The sequence below is a fragment of the Neofelis nebulosa genome, chromosome 17 (genome assembly GCF_028018385.1).
Source record: "Neofelis nebulosa isolate mNeoNeb1 chromosome 17, mNeoNeb1.pri, whole genome shotgun sequence".
Taxonomy (NCBI): Eukaryota; Metazoa; Chordata; class Mammalia; order Carnivora; family Felidae; genus Neofelis; species Neofelis nebulosa.
In genome coordinates, this window is record NC_080798.1 from 47,846,512 (window position 1) to 47,861,168 (window position 14,657).

At 39.8% G+C, this 14,657-nt stretch overlaps 1 long non-coding RNA gene across 1 annotated transcript in view; it reads right to left on the reverse strand.

Annotated features, from left to right (window-relative positions):
* Positions 1–2,186: 2,186 nt before the first annotated feature.
* Positions 2,187–14,657, reverse strand: part of LOC131499693 (uncharacterized) — a 29,186-nt gene continuing 16,715 nt past the window's right edge. Inside the window, exons 2-3 of the long non-coding RNA XR_009256016.1 lie at positions 12,928–13,238; positions 2,187–3,753 (exon numbers count right to left, since the gene is read on the reverse strand). This is a non-coding gene — a long non-coding RNA (uncharacterized LOC131499693). The remainder of the gene's footprint in view (positions 3,754–12,927; positions 13,239–14,657) is intronic.

Here is a 14,657-nt window from a genome sequence, read left to right on the forward strand (position 1 = left end):
ACAGTGGTGAGAATTTGCGGGATGAGAGGAAGGGGGTTGGTTCATACAGTGGAAAGGAGCTTGATTTAGTAGGAAGAGGTTTTGACTACTTGATTATATATTAAGTCACCATTCATTGCCAATTAACTAGCCATCTTCATAGTAACATAAACATCTGATTAACAAAAAGTGAAAGCCAGTCGAATTTGTACTCTGATTACAACTGTGTAAAAAAGTAGTTCTGTATACAAAACAAACCAGAGGGAAAAAATAAGTTTAACTATTGGAGAGACTGGATTCTGAGTGGATTTTCCCCCTTTCAGTTTCTGCAAACTCTTTTCACCAAATAACGAATGATTTCTGTTTGATTTTAAAAGTACTGGCTGGGCTCTGGTCCCTACTCTGTAGCTATCTGACCTTAGGAGAAAGTCATTTTACTACTTTAGGCTTAGGTTTCCACTTCTGGAAAATGAGGAGCTTAAATTAGATGAAAGGGTGGTAGTAAAATGTAGATAAAAGAGCTCTCTATAAACATTGTAAGTGAAAATGTAAGCAAATATGTACAATGTGATATCCTGCATTTAATGTGAAACATAACATATATAAAGTCATCTTTATGTATTTATACAGAAAAGGAATGGAAGGATATGTAACAACTAGTTAACATTGGTTATCTTGGGAGAGAAAAGTGGCACTGGGTGGTAATCAAAAGATACAAAAGGGACTTATTTGGATTTTTTATGAGAATGTTATCTTAGAAATATTAAGATGAGTAAGTTAAAATACAAATAGAGTATATGGTCTCTTCTAAGATTCTTTCTAGGGAATCAGTAGACCTCAGTTTTGGTATTTTCTGACCTGGAAAGTCACAAAGGATTATCAAAATCATTGAATCCCGCCCCACCACTGCACACACATACCTTGCACCAGCGGGTGAAACACTGAAGCTACTCATCTGTAGCCATCTAAATCAGCAGAGGGCTGTGCTTCGAGGATATTAGTATTATTCATGACAGTTGTCTTCTCTCTCAATTTGGCCAAGAAGGAAGTCCTGTGGTCACTCAGTGACTCCGTTTTAGCACTAACTGGCATTCTGGTTTCTAGTTCATTGCTTAGCTCACTAAATTGGCATTAAAACTGCCAAGATAAACAAATAAATAAGCCTATACTCTTTTTTACATGAAAATGATACACGTACTGCTGTCTTTGCCATTTTTTTCCATATCAATAAATTCAAATCAGTATTTTAAAAAATAGGCCAAGATAGAGACCCTTGGATCATCCAGGTGTATTCAAGGATAGCCATTTTCTCCCAGATCAAGACACATTCTCAGAGAGCCAGTGTTTCAGACAAAATTGAAAGAGCAGACACAGGTAGATGCAAGCAAAAAGAATTTTTTGGCTACCAGCCATTAACATGATTACATAGTACAAAGGCGAGTCTAGTTTTTAAAAAAACACAGCATGTTCTGATCGGTGAGACACAGGTGATTTCCTGGTTTGATGCTGCAGTCCCAAAAGAGTGGGTCATATCTCTGCTGTATCCTCTTCTAGAACTCCAAGCAATCTTCATTTCTCTGGTTGTACATATTGACGGTAGGAAGCTCCATAGAGACAGTTTTACAGGAATGTTAGTGATAAGTAAACTAACATAGTTTTTGGATTTAAGACACTAAAATAACCAAAAGTTACCTCATTTCTCCAGAAATCTGTATTATTGTCTGGAATCTGTATCATTCTCTATGTAAGTTATTTATAGTAAGTAAACCCAGGGTCTTATTCACTGTAGCTGGCTCAAAAAATAATTCTTGAATGAAATTTCAAAAAGATATCTCGAGGGGCGCCTGGGTGGCGCAGTCGGTTAAGCGTCCGACTTCAGCCAGGTCACGATCTCGCGGTCCGTGAGTTCGAGCCCCGCGTCAGGCTCTGGGCTGATGGCTCGGAGCCTGGAGCCTATTTCCGATTCTGTGTCTCCCTCTCTCTCTGCCCCTCCCCCGTTCGTGCTCTGTCTCTCTCTGTCCCAAAAATAAATAAAAAACGTTGAAAAAAAAAATTAAAAAAAAAAAAAAAAAAAAAGATATCTCGAACTGGGAGACTCTCCTTGCTAATATTTTTGCTCTCAATTCCTCATTTCTACTCCAGTTTTACCTATTTATTACCTGTTTTCAGTCTCTCTCATCTGAAAGTCCTTCATTTTCTTTTACCAAGTTTGTTTGTTTAATTTCCATGGGGTTTTAAGAAGTGATGAAGTGAAAGGATTTTTTTTTTCATTAAAAAAATTTCTTTCCTGCCCCATGAAAGGAAAAATTTTAAAGTAGTTGAGACATTTGGGAACTGAAAAGTTATACTTCAGTCTGTTTTGTCTACCTCTTCTCTTTCCTTGGATTCCCATTGAATTTATTTGATGGGTGTAGATTGAATTTGTGTGATGGGAGAGTTTGAGCTACTCTTTGGAAGGAAAACAAGTGACCACAAAACCCTGCTAAGCTAGTTATTCTTCTCCCTAAGCAGGCAGGAGTTTCAAACCAGCTCTGTCTGTGTTGCTTAGTTCCTCATTGTTGATTTTTCTAGACCTATAGTATGGCGGGGGAAGTTTAGACAACTATCCCAACTCTTTTTTTACATTAAGGGATCAAACCAGAGAGAAGTGCTGGCAGTTGAGGAGACCGCGTGTGTCATCACAAGAAAAATAGATGGTTTTCATACTGTCCTTTTTGCTTGTATGGCTCAGCATGCAAGGGTGCCATTTTGGGAAAGAACTTTATCTTTGGATGCCAATGGCAGAAACAACAATTCATCTCAAGTATATGTTGAAATTATAGAAATACTTAGCAGATTTAGCTTTCCCTAGAAATGTGTTGGTGCCTGGTATTATATTATTTTTCAAAAGTTTTCTAGATGTCCAAATGTAGAAATGTGCAGTTTTCAAGGTTCCGTTTTATCTATTTCTCTGAACAATTCTGTGTCCTTATTTCTACATGCTTTTATTTTTATTTCTTTTTAATTTTTTTAATGTTTATTTATTTTTGAGAGAGAAACAGACAGCACGAGCAGGGACAGGGCAGAGACAGAGGGAGACACAGAATCCGAAGCAGGCTCCAGGCTCTGAGGTGTCAGCACGGAGTCTGACACTGGGCTTGACAAACCCACAAACCGTGAGATCATGACCTGAACTGAAGTCGGACACTTAACTGACTGGGCCACCCAGGCGCCCCTCCATATGATTTTCATGTTATGTGCTCTCTCCTGATTCCAATGGGGGATCCCCCTTTCATATTCATTAATATTTTATTTTCAAGGAGGTCTTGGAATTTCTCCATAAGTGACTAATATATCCTTTGGGGAGGGGAATCTTGATCTGTTGTCTACTTCCTCAGACACTTGCCAAAGGCTTTCCTTTTTGTCAGAAACTTCCTGAAGAACTCTGAAAAGTTGCAGTCAGAACATAGATTGGAATAAACTGAAGGAAACCTAACTAACCCTTACTTGAATTGCAAGAATCGTATCTGGGGAATTGGACCACAGAGAAGCAAGTACATTTAGGCCACTGCCAAACAGCCAGAAATTCCTTACAGGGGCCTATTGAATGCATAAAGTAAATGTGGAAAAACTAATGCCCCCATGACATTGATAACTCTTTCTCTGCAAAACTGGCTCAGCAAGGTGATTTGCGAGCTGCCTGCAGTGCCTCCTGGTGAAATCATGTTCATCTCTGCCTTCAAAGCTGATCGCCTTCAGGTCAACTTGCAACTGGTTGTCAATTGCCTAAAACTCCTGGAAAAAAAGAAAGGTGAGTAAATACTCTAGACAGCACAGTAAGCGGCCTGTCATCACTGAGCACTACCTTCCCACACCCCATATATCTCCTAAGACATTACTTAGCAATTTTAGAATTCAAAGGAATGTTTCTGACTTGTGGAAATGATTATTATAGTGCTCAAATCATTTAAAAGTTTGGGGCACCTAGATGGCCCAGTTGGTTAAGTGTCCTGACTCTTGGTTTTGGCTCAGGTCATGATCTCTCTCTCAAGCCCCACATCAGGCTCTGCGCTAATGGCACTGAACCTGCTTGAGATTCTCTCCTTCTCTCTCTGCCCCTCCCCCACTCATGCTCCCATTCTTTCTCTCAAAATAAATAAACTTTAAAAAAATCACTTAAGGGGTGCCTGGGTGGCTCAGTTGGTTAAGCGACCAACTTCAGCTCAGGTCATGATCTCAATCTGAGTTAGAGCTCTATGTCGGGCTCTGTGCTGACAGCTCCGAGTCTGGAGCCTGCTTGGAATTCTGTGTCTCCCTCTCTCTCTGCCCCTCCCCTGCTCATGCTCTGTCTCTCTCTCTCTCAAAAATAAACACTTAAAAAAATTTAAATCATGTAAAAGTTTCCAAAGACTATTCTGTATCTTGATTGTATCAATATCAGTATCTTGGGGGGTGCCTGCATGGCTCAGTTGGTTAAGGGACCAACTTCAGTTCAGGTCATGATCTCACAGTCTGTGGGTTCAAGCCCCACGTCGGGCTCTGTGCCGACCGCGCAGAGCCTGGAGCCTGCTTCAGATTCTGTGTCTCCCTCTCTATCTGCCCCTCCCCAGCTCGTGCTCTATAATAATAATAAATAATAAATGAATAATAAATGAACATTAAAAAAAATTTTTTTTAAATATCAGTATTTTGGTTGTGCAAAATGTTATCACCACCAGAAACAGAGTAAAAATTACTCTGGATCTCTCTGTATTGCTTCTTACAAACTGCATATGAATCTACAATTATCCCAAAATAAGAAGTATAATTTAAAAAGAAGTTTCCAAAGATTTAAAATGTAAAACAATGTCCAGATTACTGGACTTTTCTTCACCATAGCAGAGAACTTTATCTAGTCAAGCCTCTTCAAATGTGCAATAGCTATTAAGTCTGAGCTGCTGGACACATTTTTCTGGAAGGGCTTCCTTACCTTTTTTTAAACACACCGAAAAGAAAAGAAAAGAAAAGAAAAGAAAAGAAAAGAAAAGAAAAGAAAAGAAAAGAGAAAAGAAAAGAAAAGAAAAGAAAAGAAAAGAAAAGAAAAGAAAAGAAAAGAGCTATTTCTTCTGTCAGGTGACGACTCAAGTAGAATTACACCCATGAGTGGAGGTAGTAGCTGACAAGTTTTGTCTTCTTTCTTTTTTTTTTTTTTTTTTGTCTTTTTTTTTTTTGTCTTCTTTCTTTAAATCCAACTTTTCTGTTGCCTTTTGCTCTTTCCTCATTTCAGTGAGTCACATGAGCCATTAACCCCTCAATAAACTGAAAAACCAATGATCTCTGATTATGAGGGGGATTCAGGTAAATAAGTATTGTGTGTGCATACAGTTTTCTGAGTGCTCCATAAATAGCACTACTTACTCGAATTACTATAATCTATTGGTGGAGAGGCAGCTGTTACTCAAACTTCCAGATAGATTTTTGGGCATTCATTAGATAACAGGGGCCTAAGAAAAATGCACAAATGAAATTTAGGCAAACTCAATGGTACCCATCATTTTTACCATGAAAATGACGATGATTGATGGTTTACACAGAACTTGTGAATTTTATTTATTTTTTTAAATGTTTTTTTTAATTTTTAAATTTATTTATTTATTTTGAGGGAGAGAGAGAGAGAAAGAGGGAAAGAGAAACCCAAGCAGGTTCTGTATTGTCAGCCCAGAACCCAATGTGGGGCTCAGTCCCAGGAACCATCATATCATGACCTGAGCTGAAATCAAGAGTCACATACTTAGCTGGCTGAGCCACTCAGGCACCCCATGTAATTACACTTTCTTTTTAATTTTTATTTATTTTTAAAATTTACATTCAAGGTAGTTAGCATTTAGTGCAACAGTGATTTCAGGAGTAGATTCCTTAATGCCCTTACCCATTTAGCCCACTCCCCCTCCCACATCTGCTCTAGTAACCCTCTGTTTGTTCTCCATATTTAAGAGTCTCTTATGTTTTGTCCCCCTCCCTGTTATATTATTTTTGCTTCCCTTCCCTTATGTTCATCTGTTCTGTGTCTTAAAGTCCTCGTATGATATTTGTCTTTCTCTAATTTTGCTTCGCATAATGCCCTCTAGTTCCATCCATGTAGTTGCAAATGGCAAGATTTCATTATTTTTGATTATCGAGTAATACTCCATTGTATATTATAGCACATCTTCTTTATCCATTCATCCATCAACGGACATTTGGGCTGTTTCCATACTTTGGCTATCGTTGATAGCGCTGCTATAAACATTGGGGTGCATGTGCCCCTTCAAAACAGCATACCTGTATCCCTTGGATAAATACCTAGTAGTGCAATTGCTGGGTCATAGGGTAGTTTTATTTTTAATTTTTTTGAGGAACCTCCATACTGTTTTCCAGAGTGGCTGCACCAGCTTGCATTCCCACCAGCAATGCAAAAGAGATCCTCTCTCTCTGCATCCTCGCCAACATCTGTGGTTGCCTGAGTTGTTAACGTTAGCCATTCTGACAGGTGTGAGGTGGTATCTCGTGGTGGTTTTGATTTGTATTTCCCTGATGATGAGAGATGTTGAGCATTGATTCATGTGTCGGTTGGCCATCTGGATGTCTTCTTTGGAGAAGTGTCTGTTCATGTCTTTTGCCCATTTCTTCACTGGATTATTTGTTTTAGGTGTTGAGTTTGGTAAGTTCTTTATAGATTTTGGATACTAACCCTGGCCATCTGGATGTTTTCTTTAGAGAAGTGTCTATTCATGTATTTTGCCCATTTATTCACTGGATTATTTGTTTTTTTAGGTGTTGAGTTTGGTAAGTTCTTTATAGATTTTGGATCTTTATGTGATAAGTCATTTGCAAATATCTTCTCCCATTCTGTTGGTTGCCTTTTAGTTTTGCTGATTGTTTCCTTTGCTGTGCAGAAGATTTTATTTTGATGAGGTCCCAATAGTTCATTTTTACTTTTGTCTCCCTTGCCTCGGGAAACATGTTGAGTAAGAAGTTGCTGTGGCCAAGGTCAAAGAGGTTTTTGCCTGCCTTCTCCTCGAGGATTTTGATGGCTTCCTGTCTTACATTTAGGTTTTTCATCCATTTTGAATTTATTTTTTGTGTATGGTGTAAGAAAGTGGTCCAGGTTCAATTTTCTGCATGTCACTGTCAAGTTTTCCCAGCACTACTTGCTGAAGAGACTGTCTTTATTCCATTGAATATTGTTTCCTGCTTTGTCAAAGATTAGTTGGGCATATGTTTGTGGGTCCATTTCTGGGTTCTCTATTCTGTTCCATCTATCTGAGTGTCTGTTCTTGTGCCACCACCATACTGTCTTGATGATTACAGCTTTGTAATACAGCTTGAAGTTTGTATTTTTAAAAATTTGTTCTTATGTTTATTTATTTTTGAGAAAGAGACAGAGCACAAGTGGAGGAGGGCCACAGAGAGACAGACACACAGAATCCGAAGCAGGATCCAGGCTCTGAGCTGTCAGCACAGAGCCCACTGTGGGGTTTGAACTCATGAACTTTAAGATCATGACCTGAGCCAAAGTCAGATGCTCAACCGACTGAGCCATCCAGGCACCCTGAGCTTGTGAATTTTAAACTGCATGCTCACATGTCCTTTTATTAGATCCTGGCAATCCAGTGACACATATTATTATCCAGATAAATTATATCTTCTTTTAACAAATTTAATTTAAACTTGGAGTGCCTGAGTGATTTGAGGTATATAAAGCAAATTAGCCCTCCTTAACTAAACTTATTCCTCTTTAAAGGGAGATAATGATCTTGGTTTTCTATCATTCCAGGGATCTATTTGTAACACAAACTATAACCTGGGCACACAATAAATGTTTGCTAATATTAGTAATGGTGTAACAGCAGTTCAGTATTTATCTGAAACAAGTCCAATTCCACTATAACTTCTTTTCCCTGTGATGTCTAGAACAGAGAACATTTTCCTCCTTTGTACTTGGCTAAGCAACCTTTCAAGCACTGAGATTTGTGTTTATTTCAGATTTAAATGTAGTCTCATGTCAAGATTTGCTTGCAGAGAATAACTCTGTCTTTTCGTGATTAGGAGGTGAGTATAACTCAGTGAACAGACAGGTTACATAATTTAGGGGCTCAGGTTTTCCTGACTTGTGAAAAGTCTGTTTCCCCAGGCTCAGTCATCAGTTGATAATACAAAGTGGTAAGACTTACCTTGGTGGATTGGTCTGGGACAGGCTACATTTGTTACGTCCCCAGCATTACTCTACTTGTTCATTTTATTGGCATAATATGGTGAGAAAGCATAGGAGCTTACAGTCTGAAGATTTGGCCATGTTCTAATTCAACCAGTTACTCTTAATCGTGTGACCATGGGCAAGCCATTTAACCTCTTAGAATCTCAATTTTCTCAACTGTAAAATGCAAATAACACCTCACACAGGTGTTATAGGATAAAATGAAACACCCACACCCACAGGTGGTGGGGGGGAGGGAGAGAGACAGAGAGAGGGAGGAAGAATATTAAGCAGGCTTCATGCCCAGTATGAAGCCTGACATGGCACTTGATCTCACAACCTTGAGATCACAACCTGAGCCAAGAATCTGACGCTTAACCAACTGAGCCACCCAGGCACCCCTGAGAACAGTTTTTGTCTTAATATTTTATTTATTTTGGAGAGAAAGAGAGTCAGCAGGAGAGGGGCGGAGAGGGGGACGGAGGATCCCAAGCAGGCTGGGATCCTCTGTCAGTGCAGAGTCCAATGCACGGCTCAAACTCCCAAACTGTGAGATCATGACCTAAGCCAAAATCATGAGTCCATTGCTTAACCGACTGAACCACCCAGACGCCTCAAGAACAGTTTTCTAAATGTAGAGCACTTCATGCATTCTTCTTTATTTTCTTATTTTTATTTTTTAAGCTTATTTATTTTGAGGGGGAGGAGGGGTAGAAAGAGGGGGAGCAAGAGAATCTCAAGCAGGCTTTGTGCTGTCAGTGTCAGGCTACAGGGCTCCATCCCACGAACCGTGAGATCATGACCTGGGCCAAATCAACAGTCAGATGCTCAACTGGCTGAGCTACCCAGGATCCCCTATTCTTCTTTTTTAAATAATATTTTTATTACAAATATAAGAAATGTTCACTATGGGACATTTTAGAAAAGCAAGGTTAGCTGAAAGGATAAAACAAAGAGCACCTGACAGAACACCCCCTAGAGCAATTCTTAACCTTCAACAGGTGTCAAAATTGGAGGGCTTGTTCAAACACAGATTTTTGGGTTCACTTTCAGAGTTTCTGATTCAGTGGGCTCCAAGAATCTGCATTTCTAACAGAATCTCAGGTGATACTGGCGTTGCTGATCTGGGGATGACACTTTGAGAACCACAGCTTAGTGCAAAACATTGATAACTTCATATGTGCACATATGGTACATATTTTTTATTGTTTTTATATACACTTTATTTTTTTTTTTTAATTTTTTCAACGTTTTTTTTATTTTTTTATTTTTTTTATTTTTGGGACAGAGAGAGACAGAGCATGAACGGGGGAGGGGCAGAGAGAGAGGGAGACACAGAATCGGAAACAGGCTCCAGGCTCCGAGCCATCAGCCCAGAGCCTGACGCGGGGCTCGAACTCACGGACCGCGAGATCTTGACCTGGCTGAAGTCGGACGCTTAACCGACTGCGCCACCCAGGCGCCCCTTTTATTGTTTTTATAAAAACAGTTTCACACTATCATGTCACCTGCCTTTTTTATTCAATAAACTCCTCTTTGTACATGCACTTTTCTTTTTTTAATTTTCTTTTTTTTTAATTTTTGTCAATGTTTTATTTTTTTGAGAGAGACAGAGCACGAGCAGGGGAGGGGTAGAGAGAGAGAGAGGGAGACACAGAAGCCAAAGCAGGCTCCAGGCTTTGAGCTGTCAGCACACAGTCTGACGCAGGGCTCAAACCCAAGAACCGGGACATCGCAGTCTGAGCTGAAGCCGGAGGCTCAACTAACTGAGCCATCCAGAAGCCCCCGTACATGCACTTTCCTATACGTGTGCTTTGTGCTGAAGCTGAGCAGGCCCAGAGAGCCAGGAAAGAGATTGCTGACTGTCTGGCTAATGGGAAAGATGAACGAGCTCGGATCCAAGTGGAACATGTTATCTGAGAAGACTACCACAGAGGATCCATGGAGATCCTGGAGCTGTATTGTGACCTTTTGCTGGCTTGGTTCAGCTTGATCCAGGCCACAAAGAAGACCTACTGAACCTGCACATTTTTCAGGCTCAAAGGAGTGAGAAGGCATCCCCGCACTTAGTGAGGGGGGAGAGTGCACTCTAACTTGCTGGTACTATGCCAAAGAACTTTGTCTCTAATTTTTATAGGAGGAAGTAGGGCTGTTTGAAGAGAATATGTTAGTCCAAGGAGCCATGTTTAGAACCATATGGTTGTTGGGGAACCTAGCAGGCTCAGTGGGAACAGCATACAACTCTTGAGCTTGGGGTCTTAAATTTGTTAGGTGTAGAGATGCCTTAAATAAATAAAGTTGTTCTTAAAAAAGAACCATATAGTTATCTTTTTTCTGAGTTTGTAGAGGAGTGGTGAAATACAGACAAAAAAAGAATCCATAATCACCAAATCTAGAGCGAAGAATTTTGGTACATTTCTTTCAGTCTATATATGTATTTATTTATCTGTGTATAAACACATACGTGTGTGTGGGTATATATATAGTTATATATACCTATGTGTATATACTGTAATTGTATATATTGGTATATATTGTAATTTCACTTAAAAAAATTATTTAACATTAGCGGTGCCTGGGTGGCTCAGTCGGTTGAGCATCTGACTCTTGATTTTGGCTCAGATCATAATCTTGGAGTTTGTGGAATTGAGCCCCATGTCAGCCTCCATGCTGACGGTGAGGAGCCTGCTTGGGATTCTCTCTCTCTCCCTCTCTCCCTGCCCCTCCCCTATTTGCGCTTTGTCTCTCTCAAAATAAATCAACTTAAAAAAAGAATTATTTGATAATATATTTCGAATATTGTCAATGGACTATCTTTGAAGTAGGGAAAAGATGGAAACATAAAGCTCTGTGTTGCATAACTTTGTGTTCTTCTTAGGGAACTGGATTCTGGTCTGACCTAATCTGTATCTACACTAATCTGGGCAGCTCCTCGCCTCCAGTCAGAGGTGCCTGAGTTGAAGATAGTAAGTTTGATAAGTTTTCACTGCCTGTGCCATAACTGTAGGTGAGAGTATCACTCTTGCTACTTGTTTAGAATTGTAGGATTACTTAGAGGAATCCTTTTTTCTCTTAAAGGACAACCATAGAAGTATTTTCTGCTGTTAGTGTGTAAGTGAAAAAATACTTTTTAAAAAAATGGCGGGGCGCCTGGGTGGCTCAGTCGGTTAAGCGTCCGACTTCGCTCAGGTCATGATCTCACGGTCCGTGAGTTCGAGCCACGCGTCGGGCTCTGTGCTGACAGCTCAGAGCCTGGAGCCTGTTTCAGATTCTGTGTCTCCCTCTCTGTCTGACCCTCCCCCGTTCATGCTCTGTCTCTCTCTGTCTCAAAAATAAATAAACATTAAAACAAAATTTAAAAAAAATGGCAATGGTAGAGGGGCACCTGGGTAGCTCAGCTGGTTAAGTGTCCAACTTTAGCTAAGGTCATGATCTCACAGTTCGTGGGTTCAAGCCCCACGTCAGGGTCTGTGCTGACAGCTCAGAGCCTGGAGTCTGCTTCAGATTCTGTGTCTTCCTCTCTCTCTGACCCTCCCCTGCTCACATTCTGTCTCTCAAAAATAAATGAACATTAAAAAAAATTTTTTTTAAATGGCAATGATAGAAAAAAAATAATAAACCTTACCTAAAAAAATAAAGCAAAATTTGACAGTGGATTTCTTTCGTGCGGAGACAGGAGTCATAATTTATAAGGTATTTAGAATTAGAAGTTTTAAGTTTCACATTTATCAGATACTTAAGAACAAAACACTTGTTCTGTTGCTATTGCTGTTGTTTTGATGCTAATAGAATGTAATTCCAATGAGATAAGATGAAAGTGATTTTTGCTCTTTTCGTAGTTCTTCATCTTCAAATTTGTCATAACTTGATGGATTTCACCTTTATTTTTTTCTTGGTGATGGTTTGCTTCAGGTATCTAATCAGCTGTGTGCAAAGTACAGCCAAGAATATGGTCAACTGTGTCGAACCAATGAGATCGGAACTGTCACCTCTCAGGTAGACACATTTCCAGAGACACACATTTTTCTAAGCCAAGAAATAGAGGAAAAGCAAATATAAACAAACTCAGAATGCATAATTTTGTGCAGACTGAAAGATGTTTAGAAATAAGTCTTGGGGCACCTGGGAGGCTTAGTCAGTTAAGCGTCCAACTCTTGGTTTCAGCTCAGGTGATGATCTCACAGTTTCCTGGGGTTGAGCCCTGTGTCAGGCTCTGAGCTGGCAGCGCAGAGCCTGTTTGGGATTCTCTCTCTCTCTCTCTCTCTCTCTCTCTCTCTGTCTCTCTCTCTGTCTGTCTCTCTCTCTCCTCTGCCCCTCCCCCACTTGCACTGTCTCTGTGTCTCTAAAAAATAAACATTAAAACTTTTAAAAAATGTTTATTTATTTTTGAGAGAGAGAGACAGAGAGGGAGAGAGAACAAGCAGGGGAGGGTCAGAGAGAGAGGGAAAAAGAGAATCCCACACTGACAGTGTGGAGCCTAATGTGGGGCTCAAACCCACAAACCATGAGATCATAACCCAAGCTGAAACCAAAAGTCAGACACTTAACCAACTGAGCCACCCAAACACGTTGGAGGCAGAATAACCTGTTTAAAGATTTTGGACTAGGGAACTCAGAACTTTATAAAAAAGCTAGTGTCAAGCAATCTGAGATTATTTCTTTACAAAGAAAGCATACATTTTCCTAAATGTAACTGGCCTAGTAATATGAAGGAAGTTTATAAATTTAGAAGCTTCAAGTTTTGAACATCTTACATCATGACCACACAGTATAATTCAGGACTGACATTCAGCTGAGACACAGAGATCTAGCCGCAGTGTTGTTTCAGGCTGGTGGTGTTTCAGAGTTGTTTCAGGGTGTCCATTCTGACTGGATGGTGCCTTGCTGTACTGTAGGTTGCTGAGTGTGTTGAATATCGCCTTTGACATAATTCAAATACTTCCAAAATCAGAACTTTCAATTTAAAGTTTTTTTTCTTAGGTTTATTTTCTTCCTCTTATTTTCAGAGATTGAGATTCTTTCTCCCCAGGATTGGGCTATCTTTATGATATAAGCAGGGCACCTCCTAAATTTAAAAAAAAGTTTTTAATTGTACTTTTACAGAACAGATACTAGAAAAATAAAGGACAGTGATTTAGAGGTGAAAGACCACCTCAACTTTTTTTGTTTCTGAGTTTGTGGATATGTGTGTGACCAAATTCTGTTATGTTCTTTATCTTGCAGCTAATCTGTAAAATTAAATGTGACTACTCTACCCCAGGTTGTAGTAGAATAGTACCTGACAGAAATTGCTAAGAACTATAATGTGCTATATAAATCCACGGCAACCATTACAGTGAATACTTTCAAGAACAAAGAATGGACTTAAAGCTGAGATTTTTATTGTGCACCAGAAGATCTGTTTTCTACTTAGGAATGTGGCTTCCAGAGTAGCTCTGCCAGGATTGTAAAGCAGGTGACATTTGCACCTTTTCTCCACCCACATACTTTTCCTAACAGAGCTTGACTTCTGCTGCCACATGACCCTTATAAGTTGGTAACAATAGGGTAGAAAACAAGGATGAAGATACCTTAAGTATTATACTTACAAGTGTGTTAAAAACAAACACCCATGGCACAAAAACAGACACACAGACCAATGGAATAGAATAGAAACCCCAGAACTAGACCCACAAACGTATGGCCAACTAATCTTTGACAAAGCAGGAAAGAACATCCAGTGGAAAAAAGACAGTCTCTTTAACAAATGGTGCTGGGAGAACTGGACAGCAACATGCAGAAGGTTGAAACTAGACCACTTTCTCACACCATTCACAAAAATAAACTCAAAATGGATAAAGGACCTGAATGTGAGACAGGAAACCATTAAAAACCTAGAGGAGAAAGCAGGAAAAGACCTCTCTGACCTCAGCCATAGCAATTTCTTACTTGATACATCCCCAAAGGCAAGGGAATTAAAAGCAAAAATGAACTACTGAGACCTTATGAAGATAAAAAGCTTCTGCACAGCAAAGGAAACAACCAACAAAACTAAAAGACAACCAACAGAATGGGAAAAGATATTTGCAAGTGACATATCGGACAAAGGGCTAGTATCCAAAATCTATAAAGAGCTCACCAAACTCCACACCCGAAAAACAAATAACCCAGTGAAGAAATGGGCAGAAAACATGAATAGACACTTCTCTAAAGAAGACATCCAGATGGCCAACAGGCACATGAAAAGATGCTCAACGTCGCTCCTCATCAGGGAAATACAAATCAAAACCACACTCAGATATCACCTCACGCCAGTCAGAGTGGCCAAAGTGAACAAATCAGGAGACTATAGATGCTGGAGAGGATATGGAGAAATGGGAACCCTCTTGCACTGTTGGTGGGAATGCAAATTGGTGCAGCCACTCTGGAAAACAGTGTGGAGGTTCCTCAGAAAATTAAAAATAGACCTACCCTATGACCCAGCAATAGCACTGCTAGGAATTTA